General features: G+C 29.7%; 1 protein-coding gene across 6 annotated transcripts in view; it reads right to left on the bottom strand.

The window, feature by feature from the left end:
• LOC125068402 (kazrin) overlaps positions 1-11,368 on the bottom strand; it is a 92,975-nt gene extending 81,607 nt beyond the window's left edge. For all 6 annotated transcript variants that reach the window (XM_047677505.1, XM_047677504.1, XM_047677506.1 and 3 more), the window contains exon 1: positions 11,187-11,368. The gene's annotated coding sequence lies outside the window, so the exon portion shown is untranslated. The remainder of the gene's footprint in view (positions 1-11,186) is intronic.
• Positions 11,369-15,359: the final 3,991 nt, after the last annotated feature.

The raw sequence follows: 15,359 nt of genomic DNA on the forward strand, positions 1-15,359 counted from the left end.
CCCTTTCATTACACTTGCAATACTAGCTTTAGATATCAGATTGTTTTTAATGTGATGTGTTTCAAAAGTAAGTTGAAATTATTTTAACTCTAGCTGTTTTAAGTATTAGAAGTTGTTTGTTAGAAGTTAATTAATGAGCCGAGATGGCCCAGTGGATAGAACGCGTGCATCTTAACCGATGATTTCGGGTTCAAACCCATGCAGGTACCACTGAAATTTCATGTGCTTAATTTGTGTTTATAATTCATCTCGTGCTCGGCGGTGAAGGAAAACATCGTGAGGAAACCTGCATGTGTCTAATTTCAACGAAATTCTGCCACATGTGTATTCCGCCAACCCGCATTGGAGCAGCTTGGTGGAATATGCTCCAAAACCTTCTCCTCAAAGGGAGAGGAGGCCTTTATCCCAGCAGTGGGACATTTACGGGCTGCTAATGCTAAAAAAAAAAGAAGTTAATTGTGATGAATGTTCTTAACTTTTTCCTACAAACTACAAATACTTATTGTCCGTGCGTTTAGTCTTATTATTTTTTGTTACAATCGTACGTATCGTTTTTTTTATTCAATAATATAATATACTAAATGGCAATTAGGCTTCTGCCAAAAAAAAACTTAATGTCGATAAGTTAATAAAACATGGATTTTGAAAAATCCATCTGTCTGTCAGTATAACCTTCACACCTTCACACAGAACCTATTGAACGGGATTTAAAGTCACCGTAGAGTTGAAACCGAATTAACATCATAAGAAATGCTTGTTTTTAAAATATAACGATAAAAGCCAGAACAACGAAGAGTAAAGTAAGAGAATACACGCAATATCAATAAGTTAAACTCGAATAAACTTTGTCATGCTCAAGCGTCCAATTACTTTAAGCAATCTCTTACAGACAATCTTCATCATGAGTAGTAAGACTAAATAGATAGGATAGTGTAAATACGAAAGATACAATATATATATTACTGATTAAATTAGATTAGAGATACCTTAGAAATTTAAGAAATTCGTATTGATATAAAATTGCCACATGAACTTAATACCGATTATTGCCGACTTTAATTCTATAAGTACTTCCAGTTAATTTATCGCTTGAGGAAAAAACAAACCCTGTGGCACGTTTGTCTATTCTCTAAAACATGTAAGACAATATTGATTATTCCTTTAAACATAAAGGTATTCATAGAATAAATAATTCGATGGAAATATTTTAAAGGAAGCATCGCGTCACTAATATATCACAAAATCCTCTTTTATTTATTTATTATATATTTTACTTTGCATTATATACTATTGATATACATAGAAAGATAATAATTGACCGTTCGTGATTCCATTTTGTAAAGACTTATATGACTATTCTAAAAATAGTGCATGAATGATGACGGATGAGCGTGACAATACGACCAGCTACCGCACAATTGTCGGACTCGCTGCTCCATTCCAACTCTAATCTAATAAATCAAACGCCAAACACCTCGTAGGGATGAACTCGAGGAATTAAATTTTAATGAAAAAAAAAGTGTTGATTACTTTTAATTAATCCAATATAAAATACAAATTACCACATTGAGAGAACATTTTAGATTTATAAATAAGAATACAAACAATATAATAAATTTATTTTATTTTATAAATAAATATGAGATAAAGTCAATGTCGAAAATTCAGTAGGTATTATTTCCGGTGAAAGGTAAACCTTAAAACAAGAACGCTACGTTCGATATCACAATATTATTTGAAGAATATTTTGAGCATTTCCTTATTCATATACATCATATAAATATCCATTTATATCACATCAATTAAAATATTTATATTTAACTTATACTTCATGATATTTTTATAAGAAAAATGTATGTGTAATGTACACGTGTAAGCCGTAAAGCGTTCAGTAAGGTGTAATAACAATTGTGTCAAATTAGGCTGTATAGATGCGAGCAAGGATTACATAAAATTAAAAAAAAATCATTATTAATTTTCAATAATTTATATGATTGTTATATTAATCTCTTATATAAAAATCTACACTACCGTATGATAAAAATAGTAATGCATCTTTTACAATTAAGTTGCCTAAGTAATAGTATTATCGAAATTGCAACACGAAGTTTCCTCATATAAACTTTTAATGCCTCTATTCGTAAAGTCACTTGCTGAGCGGACGGAAATATGAAACTAAAACGATATGTTCATGCTTAATCCGCTTACATTCATAACACTTACACCAGGACACCCTTGGAATTTAATCCTGCCGTTTAAAGCATTACTTTCAATCTCAACAACATGCACCATGATTTTTTATGGATTACGTTATTCTCAAAATCAATTACCATCTGAAAAGATAAATAAGCACATAATTTATTATAAAAATGTACAGATATACTAACTATTATTTGCAAAAATTTGAAAAACAATACAATATACAAATTGCGAGGAATTTCTTGGAATGTTCTCAGATTGTTAAGTTAAGTTTGTAGAATTTACAGATGAAATAAAAATAAATCAATGCAAATAATACTTACACAGGACGTCATAAAAGAAAAGGTAAATATTGTTCTTTCCAAAATTAAGATTTTAATATCAAAATCCCTATGTAGACTTGAAATTTACATGCATTAAAATTTATCGAATTGACGTATTAACAAGCTTAATAATAGTGGCAACCCTATTTATTGATCACCGGCGGGTCAGGGCGGTCGTCGCTTACAACGACCATTCGACGACAAAACGCGGACCACCATCAATGAGTGTTTAAAATGTCACTTCCAATATATTTGACGCGTATCGATCTATACATAAGATAATCCAAACCATTGAACGGCGACCAATTTATTCTAACTGTACTTAGCGTTACCCAAAAGTAACATTAAAATATATTAATAGTAAAATAAATATACATATAACTATATCATATTATAAAATAAGATCCTACCGACGTTTGTACGTAGTAACTCAAAACTACTATATGGATTATAATAAGGTTTTTACCAACAGTCGAAGTTTTAGGTCGAAGTTTTTTACGAGGAAGGTTTAGATTAGGTGTACAATTCATTATAATTTTATAGAAATGGACTGAAATATAATGATTGTTGAAGTTGTAGGAAAAAGTATGCCGACCGATTAATAGAGATGTATATATTTTTAAACATAATATACAAACAGTTTCAACTTTAATCACCATCATATTTCAACCCTTTTAACGTTTAAATATATTATGTAGACCTTTATTCTATCCGTGCGAAGCCAGGACCAGTAGCTAGTATATAAAATATACATATAATATATATAAAAAACAAGCATTTTTTTAGAAAAATATGTGGATAATATTGACTATTTAGGATTTCTTTCACCTGAAGCCAATTTTGGGTGAAGAAACAGGTCATGCTTACCATAAAAATGTATTGTCTTTAGAACTAAGCTAAAATAAAAAATTCAACTCTCTTTCTTGAGAAGCTTGTAGTTATAATATTATGCTTTTTCTTACATGTAAGATTTTTCTCTGAAAATTTTAAATACTAATAAATTTAAAAGCTATTAAAATTTCTATCTACTTAGTAATAAGCTGACATGAAACAGACAAACTAGGTCAACCACGTAAGCCTACAAAATTGCACCTCTTACACGAAATACTTCGTTCCACAGATGAAACATGACAATGTTAGCAGAAAAAAAAAGATTAACAACTGAAATATTTTTTTAAATAAATATTTTTTATTGGTTTCTTGATGTAAAAATATTTTTAAACTTCTAATTAAAATTATAATAAAATATTGTAGATGATGTTTTTAGAAATTATAATTATAAATTATTCCTATTTTCATTGTATATATAATCTTCAACAATAAAGTTATATTTTATATAGTTATTTATATATTGATAAAAGGCAAATGTGCATTGTATATAGATTATCGGCATTGAAAGAGATGCGGGCGTTCAGGAACAATTTAGTGAACAATACGTGTTTCAATTGGTACAAAGTAGTTAGTTCCGTAATTCTACCTACATACGTCTTATGTAAGAAATATTTGCATTTCGAATGCGCAGTATAAAATTCCTATTTATGAAAATAATTTAAAATATGTTAAAATACAAAGGTAAGGAGGTTCCGGCTTCAATAATTGTATGTAGTTTTATAATAAAAGAAGGTTTTGTTACGATATTTGTGCATACTCTTCTTCTTCGTAGGAAGATTCGTATCTTTATTTTGCCGGTAATTTAAAAAAAATACTGAATTATATTGCTTAAAAGACTTTCCGAGTTTTCGTGAAAACCGTATCAAGATCACTTCAACTGACAGAGTGGTTGCTGCTACATCAAGCAAGTAAAGGAAAATATATGTATCGCATTTCATTAATTCTTATAATGTATTTTGTTTTGCTAATGATAAAAATAAAAAATGTAAATAGTATATATAAATATTTATCTATGACTATCTCCTCTGAAATCCCACTTTTATCTCTATTATAATTAATTACTCTAATCAAACAAAACAGGCAAATATAATTGGCATTACAAAGCAATTTCTGCGATTATGAAAGCAAATTAACCGACTGATGGTATTTAATATCTAAAATTGTAAATTTAGCTCAATTTGCGCCCGTCATCGTCATAATTGCGTACCGTTACATCAATAGTATTATCCACACATAATAAGCTATTATTGTTTTAATCACTAACTATGAAGACTTTAAAGTTAAACTTGCCTTTATATTTTTATGGTATTATTATTTAATAATAAATATTTATGTAATTATACATTTGATGTATACATAACGTGAAATTAAATATAACTTCATATCAAATACGTGTTGTGTGAATGAGGATATGGTTAGAAATAATGTTACTTGTGAAATGACGTCCGACAGAGAAGTGTGGAAGAAGAAGACATTCTGCGCCGACCTCAAGTAAAATTGGGATAAGGGCAGGAGGATGATGATTCCTTTGAATATACTACCTATTTAAATCGGATAAGTTTTCGGCAAATTAATTGAACATTAAATATTATACTAAGAAGAAAATATAAATTGATTGTTTTAGCAACTCATCATTTATATGACTATATAGTGTATTTATAAACCTAAGAAACACATTGACAAGTATGTTTTACCAGACTATAACGACATTTAAAATATATACATGTTAAACAAGTGTATCGTGTGTTATATGAAAGTAAACTTTGAATAACAGCGAGTAAATGATAATATACATAACAAATTAATTACAGTAAGAGTGCTTTGAACCCTTTGCTATAGGTCCGTGAGAGTTTCAAGTATCCTACAATATAAAGCAGCGTTAGATATGTTTGTATGAAAATTTTAATTAATTAAAATGGATTAAATTCTATACTTTTAAGTTTTATAAGTTTTATTTTAGAAACATAAATAATTTAAATAAATAAACTTTCATTTTGATTAAATAATATATTTCTATAATAATATCATACAAATATATTTATTTGTTTCATAATAATGTTTTGTGTAAAATAAATAAATATATGTGTTTGTCATTAGATCAACGTTTATTAATTGAGTGTTGTAGTTGTTGCATTATGAATTCGAATATCTGTACCGTATGTCATAGCGCAAAACGTGTCTACCGGCTGTATGCATAGTAGGGTCTGCACAACCACTACTGGAATACAAAACGGTATCTAATATAAATTCTTATTAAATAACGATGTTATTTCAGAAGCTCCTTCATTTACTTATGGACTAACTTTAAGGAAAGAAGAGAGAAGTCGACGTAGGATTATTTACAATAGAAACTTTAAGTGTTAAGAAAATTTTAAGCTAAGTAAGTAAGATATACAAAAGTAAGTAAGTATACATTTATAAATATGAGCATATTATTTACATAAAATAATGTCTCTAAATATAAGTCAATAAAAAGTCGATGTTCGTATAACCGAGGTTTTCGATACTTCCCGTCTTACATAAATGTAAAATATCTTTAAAACGCTTGTTATGTCTTCGGGGGATAAAACTTTTTCAATTTTCATCCAAATGCCGACTTGACGGCACTTAACGTGAAAATATTGCCGAATTCAAGCAAAATGTTCCCCGGATACTTTTAATATTTTTTGTTTCCGAATACCCTTCCTGTCAAGCATACATACCAACTAAAACAACTAAAAGTGAAAAACTTAGTGGTGGGGTTTTGTGCAAGCCCGTCTAGATAGGTATTTTTTCATCAGATATTCTACCGCCAAACCGCAATATTAAGTATTGTTGTGTCCCAGTTTGAAGAGTGAGTGAGCCAGTGTGAATGCAAGCACAAGGAACATAACATCTTAGCTCCCAAGATTGTGATGTAAGGAACTGTTAATATTTCTATACAGTGTCAATGTCGATAGACGGTGGTGACCATTAACCTTCAGGAGGGCAATTTACTCGACTACTGAGATTTAAAAAAATCCACATTCATTAATTCAACACATAATCTAGCCTCAAAACATGTGTGATTATCTATATTATATTATATTATATAGATGTTAATCTATTCAATATAACAAGTATTAAAAACGAAAGTCAGGTTTTAATGGAAGTAAATTTTAATTTTAATCATCTAACTCCAAGCAAGTATTTTGAACAATTACCCGACAGTTCGTGTGCTTGTCACTTCGAACAGTTTGAAGATGCGAGAGACCCTTTATTTCGAAGCTCGTCGCCGACCCGCGCCCCACTTCGAGTGTAAAGGAAGATAAATTGAAGTCACCATCGACCATTACCGTTTTGTCGTACAATATCGTTTTAGAATACGGTGGAATGATCCTCACCTTCCACGTAACGATAGCAAAGATCAAGTTTATTATTTTTGTTGTAGCAAAATTTTGTCAAAGGGTTATTAAATTACTGTATGCTATGTCAACCATTGTTTGTATGTCAAGTTATATATTATACTTGACATACAAACAATGGTTTATATTTATATAATTTACAATCAATATACAAGCTTTTGAATATTATGTAAGGTTTAGTTTAAAATTCACTTGTATATACCTATTATGTAACAAAACGTTTATATTTAATTTTGTATGTTTTGCTTAATTTTCCGTTTTAAAAATGTTATAAGTCGCTTAATCTATTTTAATATTCTGACATTTACCCTTAACATATAAACGATGAAAACTTTATACGGAATTACCGAAGATGTTTTTATTAAAGAAGGGATATAAACGTTTCATATGAAGAGTATTATTTGAACTTCAAAGAAGCAATTCATATAAAACGAGTATTACTTCACAGCAGCAATTGTACAACATTGTATTTAAATTGAGCGCAATTTATTTAAAAAATTATAAGGATTAATTTTGGCACTTTTTGGGGAGGGTATTTAATAGTATTTTTATATGTGCACAAGGATTAAATCAACTACAAAATGTTTTAAAAGACTTTCGTGTCCTTAGATTAGGTGCATAAATTTTTTGTTTCTCCATATTAACACATAACTACATATGTCAACAGTATATACATATTTTATTAGCCAATTCTCAATCGAATATTAAGCTTTCTGAATGACATAATAAAATTAATTATTAACCAAATATTACTCAATAAATAATTTATGTCTTGATTCCTAGCTCTTGGCAAGTTTAAATAATCGATTAGTAATCCATTCAATTGAGTAATTACTTTTACTATTTACTATGAGAAAAGTTTTAATTTGAATATATCTTTGTATACCTTTTTCTTTTTTAGTAACTAAATTACATTTATTAAAAAAAAATTAGAGTCGCACCATGTTTTTAAGCGAAATAATACAGTGTTTCGACTTTAATCAGAATTATAACTATTATCACCAAAACATTATTAATTTTTTTTGTATTATTTGAAGCACATTGTGAAAAACACATAAAACATAAAGTTTAAATATTTGAGCAAAATTTTATCCTATAATTATTTAGTTAGATATTTAAATTAAATATAATTACAGCGTTGATTTTCATACAATATATGTAACACCGCACCGTTTAATATCGCCATTATCATGTAATACACTTCTTAAGATTCCCAAACATTTAATATGATATCTACTAATATAATTTTATTATAATAATGGTATAAATAATAGCATAACACTATCTAATTCACGGGCTCTAATGTAATCCTTTGAAGTTCCAGAATCACAGATAATACGAACATCAATATTACATTGAAGACTTATTCTGTATACGTCTACCGATCGATCGTAATTCATGAATCCCAATAATAAATACGAAAATGTATAGAATTCTATAATTAATAACAAAAGAATATAAAAGATCACATTTTTTCTAGAAAATAGTTCTTTATATGAACCATTCACTCCGAATATCGGGTATAGCGTAAAATATCACGTAAAGGAAGTTTCCTTCATTAGTTTGGCTGTACGTATAACGACTTGCATTGTGAGTCGAACAATAAAGACAAACACTACCATTTGAATATCTGCAACGAATCTAGAACCAGGAAATGGGAAAACGTTAAAAACAAAAGCTATAAAAGACTCTATAAGTGCCTATTCGAGTGAAATTAAAATCTAAACAAATAGTGTTCGGAATAAAAACCATTATGTCTACAGAACTTGGCCGTCGTAACTTCGTAATTTAAGTATTTCAAAATCAAAATTTTCAAATATTTTAAAGTTAAAAAAAAGTTAAGTTAATAACTAATAGCATATCGTAATAATAATAAGTATCCTAAATTCATTATACCCACTTTGGTTGCGTAATAATCCCAGTACTTGAAGATTCATTTGGCAAGGCAATCCCTGATGGTTTAGTATCGGCGCTGAGCCAAGTCCCAGATCTGATAGATAAAAAGCAAGCTTTATCTTCAATTAATAGACACTTCCATTTTTAAAACCTTCATAATGTTATTATTTCATCATTATAGTATTGACTTTTCTCAATGAGACTAATATTTTGTTCAGCCTCATTTTATTCCAAATATGGTTTGAAATTCGTTTCTTTGTTCGATCGCTTCTCTTTTTTGTAAATGTTATTAAAATATATTAAATATAAAAAAGACCAATGAAGACAACTTGAATCAAAAACAAAACTCGCATTTTTTTTCGAAAAGACAATACAAATTTTAATTACTATAATTCATATATATTACGGTAAAATATATATAAAAAAAAATAGCGACCGCAAGCCATTTTAAAGAGAAGTAAATAAGTATGTCGATACATAAGAAATTAAAGAAAAATGTACTTGACTACACTCGAAACGACGTGAACGTCTTTACTTGATAAATAATTTATCTTACTGCGAGTGAAGATGCAACGGGTATAAATATAAAAGATGAGACACGTACTTTATTACTATTTACTGAATCAATAATAAATAACCTATTCGTATATAACAGAACGTACATAGGGTGTTTAAGAATTTATAAAAATATTAAGATTTGTACGTATTTTACTTGGTGGTGGGACTTTTTGCAGGCCAAATATCTATTCTTCCGTCAAACAGCAATACTTATTATTGTTGTGTTCCAGTTTGAAGAGTGAGTGAGCCAGTGTAATTAAAGGCACAAGGGACAATATCTTAGTGCCCATGATTAGTGGCACATTGGCGATGTAAGGAATGGTAAATATTACTGAAAACGCTAATGTCTATAGACGATAGTAATCACTTACCATGGTGGTAACCGTTTACAATTTTCAAAATAAAAAATGACATGGAGCGATTATTTTGAATGTGAAACTATCACCTATATACTCACTAATCATCTCACCTATCGCATTCAAATGTATATAACTTTTTTACGGATTTTTACGCCTTTACTGCTGAATGTAAATTCAGCAGTAAAGGCCTTTTGGTTCTGCCTCTACTAAGTGTAATAAACATAAATATAAACGACCTATATTTTAAAACAATTATTGATTCCGTTATTTTCTTTGATGAAAATGTAACGATGAAAGCAATCAAATTAATTGTAACAATTTATGAAAGGAAATTAATATTAAATCTAACTTGAAAACCCGCAAGAAGTTATTGTATTGTACCTTAATTAATAGAATAAAACTAAATCGAAACATTTTGAATTGACATATTTAATTAAAACTACAAAGCTATTATTAACCGACCGAACTAAATGAACATCGATTTATTAGTTAAAAGTTTAAAACAAGAATAACTTGAATAATATTAGGTAATATGTAAAATATTTTAAAACGAACTTATCTTGTTCGTCTTTGTCTGAATACGTTTAGGATTATTTAATTAAAGATTATCATAATTGCGTTCTTACACGTAACTGATAATGTTTAAATCAATATAAATATATCCAATTTTGATGTTCCAATGCCTCTGACCTTCTTATACCTCTTCCAATTAATAATGTTGTTCCGTTGGCTTAAAAAGATTATTTAATAGGAAGTAGAGGTGAATCCAAATCAGTTTAAAGACCACTTGGCTCTTAATTTGCCTTAAAAAAAATCTAGCTACTGATATATGTTTAATTTGATTTAAATTTTCATAGATTATTGTAAAAATAAATTTACTCCCATACTTATTTAATAAGCATATAAATTTTTTTATCGCCCGCTATGCTGATGTGTCAAAATTGTGAGGTAATTTAAACGTATTTTACTTAAAAGAGTCGCTATCGTGTCAAAAAGCTATCCATTAATAATATTGAACAAATGAAAGTCTAGAATGAGCCCATTATCATAAAAACCGAACAAACGTATACCACAAAATCCATTATTATAATTACAAACCTCATGTCAAAAATAAAATTAAAAAATGAGACTTTTTATTATCTACCGTTCCAGCGTCCTCTTCTCAGCGCATTTTATATCTCAAAATGTAATCTTTGTTTATAGTACCATAAAAACCCAGCATATGAAACGAGTCAAATTAACGTAATGGATGCATGAACCTTCTACGTTTTAGTGAATTTACACTTGGGCCACCAACCCGATATTATAGAGCAGCTTTACTAATAAATTATTCGTACGACGTTCGAACACCGCTTCCTTTGTCGCATTACTTGGAATATCACCTTCGTTAAATTCGTAAAACAAAACTGTACCTCTGTGTCAAGGTCACAATCTTAAAGAGAACTAACTAGGCGCTCTATGTGTAACAAACATACGAGAACAAAACATGTTTGATCAATATTTGTGTCCTTGACATTCAAATTGGACTCGCATCCGAGTTGTAACTGTTCTCATTTCATTATTTAATATTCACCCACCTTATTTTCTGGTATTATGTATTGCGAGCACTTTTACTTTTCTAATGTAGCACTTACACCGCTCACTGGCAATTCTAGTTGATTCGTTAACGTCACAGTCACAGGTAAGACACGGGCGCGTAGTGTACCTAATGTACGAGGAACGATGAGGCTACGTAACGTAGCAGTTCGTAGCGTGCGAGCGTAGCTCACGCGAGTGACTCGACTGGAAGCCCCGCTGCCGACGCGGACACGGATTGCGATCCGCAGTATGCACTAAATTTCAGATAAATCTGTCTCACTTGTTACGTTCTATGATTAAACTAAAAAATATAATCAATTATTATTTTTCTATAAAATTATATTCGTACTAAATAAACCAGCTATAATTCTAGAATAAAATATCTATGAAAATACTGATAATTCTAGAAATTATTCAGTTAAATTATCTCTCTGTCCTAGCCGATTAATCGCTTAACAATAATGATTCAACATCAGGCTCTTGAGTAATTAAATTTAGTGAAACAATATAACACGATTGATAATATTTTTGATCATCTAAAATAAAATATGAGAACCAATTTTTAATAACTATTTGTATAAAATTATTAAAATCTCCATTTCTAATAATACATATAATATAATAATTTTAAAGATAGCAATTTATTTTGTTTAATTTTTTTACCATATGACAGGATTTTTAATAGAAAAAAAATGCATTTACTCGACTTAATCAATTAAATAAATATACATTTATCTATCAACTTTACTTATTCTGTGCATCAAGGAGCCATCTAATGCGCATGCGCCAAGTGACGTCAGCGCGTCGCTCACAAAGACCGGGGCACGCTCCACGCCGCCCGTCCTCAATGCTCGCTGCAACTCGCTATAAATCAGCTATGATATTGAAATACTCTACCATCGTAGATGTGATACTGGGTCCACTGCGAAATATTAATTGCTTTTATCTCATCAAAACAGTAGCAATAATTATCTCGTTTTTATTTAATTAAATTATCTTTTGTATGATGATAACTAAAAATTGCATATTATTAATGATGGAAAAGATTGAAGAAAATATTACGCCATTCATTGTTACGTCTGATATAAAGCTTTTATTTTCTAACTGTTTTATTTAAATACTTTATTCGTGCAATTTGTAAATACTGAAAGATAAGTGAAAAGTTTATCAGTAATACTAATGATGCAAACTATCAGTATTAATTTCACACAGATCAGCCAATCGGTATATATGTACATAGTTACATATACATTTTGACTATACTTAAAATATATTAACCTTATCTAGGACTGTTTAAAAACCATTAGGCAAATTGATTTTTAAATACCTAAAAGGATCGATATCACGTTTCAATTATAGTATTTTTATACGAAGACGAATTATTATACCTACTTTCAATGCCATTTCGATTCATTCAATAAGGCTTTACACTTTTTTTAAGAAAAATAAAATAATATAGCACTTAATAAAATAAACCTATTCAAATATAGAAAATACTAGGTGTTCCATTCGATTCTTTTAATAATAAAAAAACATAAATCAACAAAAATTTACAGGCTTAACCTATTACTGAATCGACCTTTGCCGCTACAATTTGATTGAATCTTTTGAGACGGGAAAAATCGTTTTCGATTTAGCAATCTATCGACCAAAATCGACTCGTGTGAACGTGGTTTAAGGAAATCATTTCATTGATCCATACACATATTAGGGGCAAAACTAACATCTATGAGATTCGTAACAAAAGGACAGACGCGAAGTTTTCTCTCGGAGCCCTTTCTATTTGGGGTTGTTGTCGCCCCCCGATACACTGCCCTTTGTGAGGGGACACGGCAATATGGCGCAAGCTACGAGCGAAAGAAAATAATAATAAAAACAAAAGATACAAAATAACGATCGGAAGTACAAACAAAACATCTTCTACGGCGTTTAACTTTTCCTCAGTCTTCTTACCCTTCCAATATTGTTGTTTTATAAATTTCTACAATACACTCTTTTTTTATTCGACTATAAATGTCAAAATAGTTTATAAATTATATGAAAAATAGTAATAATAATAATATTTTTTTACCATTTAATAATTTTGAAGTAAGCTTCTTTTCCTTAAGAGGCATGAGTTTTCTTCCCCGCTGTGAAACAATAAGAGACTGTTGCTTTTTTATATAAAAAGTAATAATATAATTTTTTTCGTATTATTTTAAATTTAGATTTTTATTTACTTCAAATTAGAGAGATGAATGAATATAAAAAAATCTATATTTAAATATCAAACTTTTATCAAGTCAAGCTCGTAATCATCGGAACCCTCGCTTAAGTACCCTTTAAAAGGGACACGCATTGTTGATATTTCAACAGGTCATAAACAATTTGAAACATAATAATCGCCAAAACTTGTACCGAAAAGATGGAGAGCTATTAACAAAAATGCACTAGTGATCGTGCGATAGTGACCCTCTCGCCTCTAGCCCCAATATAGTGGCTCTGGCATTGATCACAATAAACCCTACGTTACTCCTCTCACACGTTATACATGGGTCAGTTGTATTAACACTATTGAATTTATTTAATCAGACTGCAGGACGAAATTACTTTTTTTTTCATTTCTTTTATATCAGTTTTAAGGAGTATTTATCAATGGATTTGTAAATAATTATCATAAAATTATGTGTCAAATACATACCTGTAAAGTCGACATCTATATAAATGGGTAGATAATAGACTGCAGTCAATCACTGCCTTGTGTTCTATTGACATAGTCGGGAGGTACTCTTCGGAGTACTTGTTAATTATAGGAAACGACTGACTGACCTTTTTTTGGTATAGGTTGGCGGACGAGCATATGGGCCACCTGATGGTAAGTGGTCACCACCGCCCATAGATAATAGTGCTGTATGAAATATTAAACATTCCTTACATCGCCAATGTGCCACTAACCTTGAGAACTAAGATATTATGCCCCTTGTGAACAGGCACAGAATACAGATTTACACTAGTTCACCCTCCCTTTAAACAGAAACTTAAGTAGAATATCTGATGAGTGGGTGGTGCCCGGTGGAGACGGGCTTGCACAAAGCCTTGCCACCAATTAAAAGTTCTATTAACATACTCAAAAGAAGCCCGAACTTAAAAAGTTTTAGAAATAATGTAAATCCGTTATCCTGTGCCTGGTCTCTCCTCTTGCGTCTCTGGATGCATATTCCTATTTTTAAGCCCAAACATACTCCATGATATATCTTGTGCAGTTTGCTAGGTCTTGAGATTAAGGACCGTGGTCGAAATCGGTTAGGATAATATAATATACATCCACAATTAATTATTTCATTGTATTATTGATTTTATTTGATCTTAACCACTTTAATTGTATAAACATAGGCCTTTAACTATATAACGATTTATTTACAAAACGAAATATGAACCTGTTGTTGATGGTACCAACTCGTCTCGTCCAGAACTTCTAAAAATAGAACTACAATGGTGGGTCGATAGACATCCTATGACCTTTAAGCTTGCTTGATAATCAAGTTTATACGTTTATTTAATATAAAAACTGACTAATTGCCACATACTAAATGATATGTCTTATATTATTACACAATATAATACAATATTCATTGTTTTTTTTTTCAATATTACAGATAAAATTAGTTTAGGCTTCTATCGACCAAGTACATAAAATATTAAAAAATATATTATATTATATAATTTCTTATTCATTTCTGTTCTTGGTATTTTTTAATGTTAATTGTATTGCCAGCAGGTATTTTAAAATAAGATTATAATATAATATGTAAAATATAGGTATTTATACGACTACAGTAGTTGGCGTCTATTAAAAACATTTGAAGCCTTTTTGGTCTCATTATTGTCCCATTTAAGAAAAGAAAATTAAAGTAGGTTTATTTTTTCAGATTTCATATTTTTATTACGTTACAGTTACTTTATCATGTAATAGAAAAAAAACAAAGGCGGAAAAGGTAAAGAAAATATAGTTATAATAAAAATAGGCATGGGAAAATTCATGGAGTGGCAGTAGTTTTGTAATATGAGTTTTTTAAATTTACCTTTTTTTTTATTTTTGCCGACATTATTGTAAAAGTAAAGGTTGTCAATTTCCCATTGCTAGGCTTAAAGCCTTGTCACCCTTTTTGTAAAAAAAAAGTTGGAGCGAACTT

Source organism: Vanessa atalanta, chromosome 13 (genome assembly GCF_905147765.1).
Source record: "Vanessa atalanta chromosome 13, ilVanAtal1.2, whole genome shotgun sequence".
NCBI lineage: Eukaryota > Metazoa > Arthropoda > Insecta > Lepidoptera > Nymphalidae > Vanessa > Vanessa atalanta.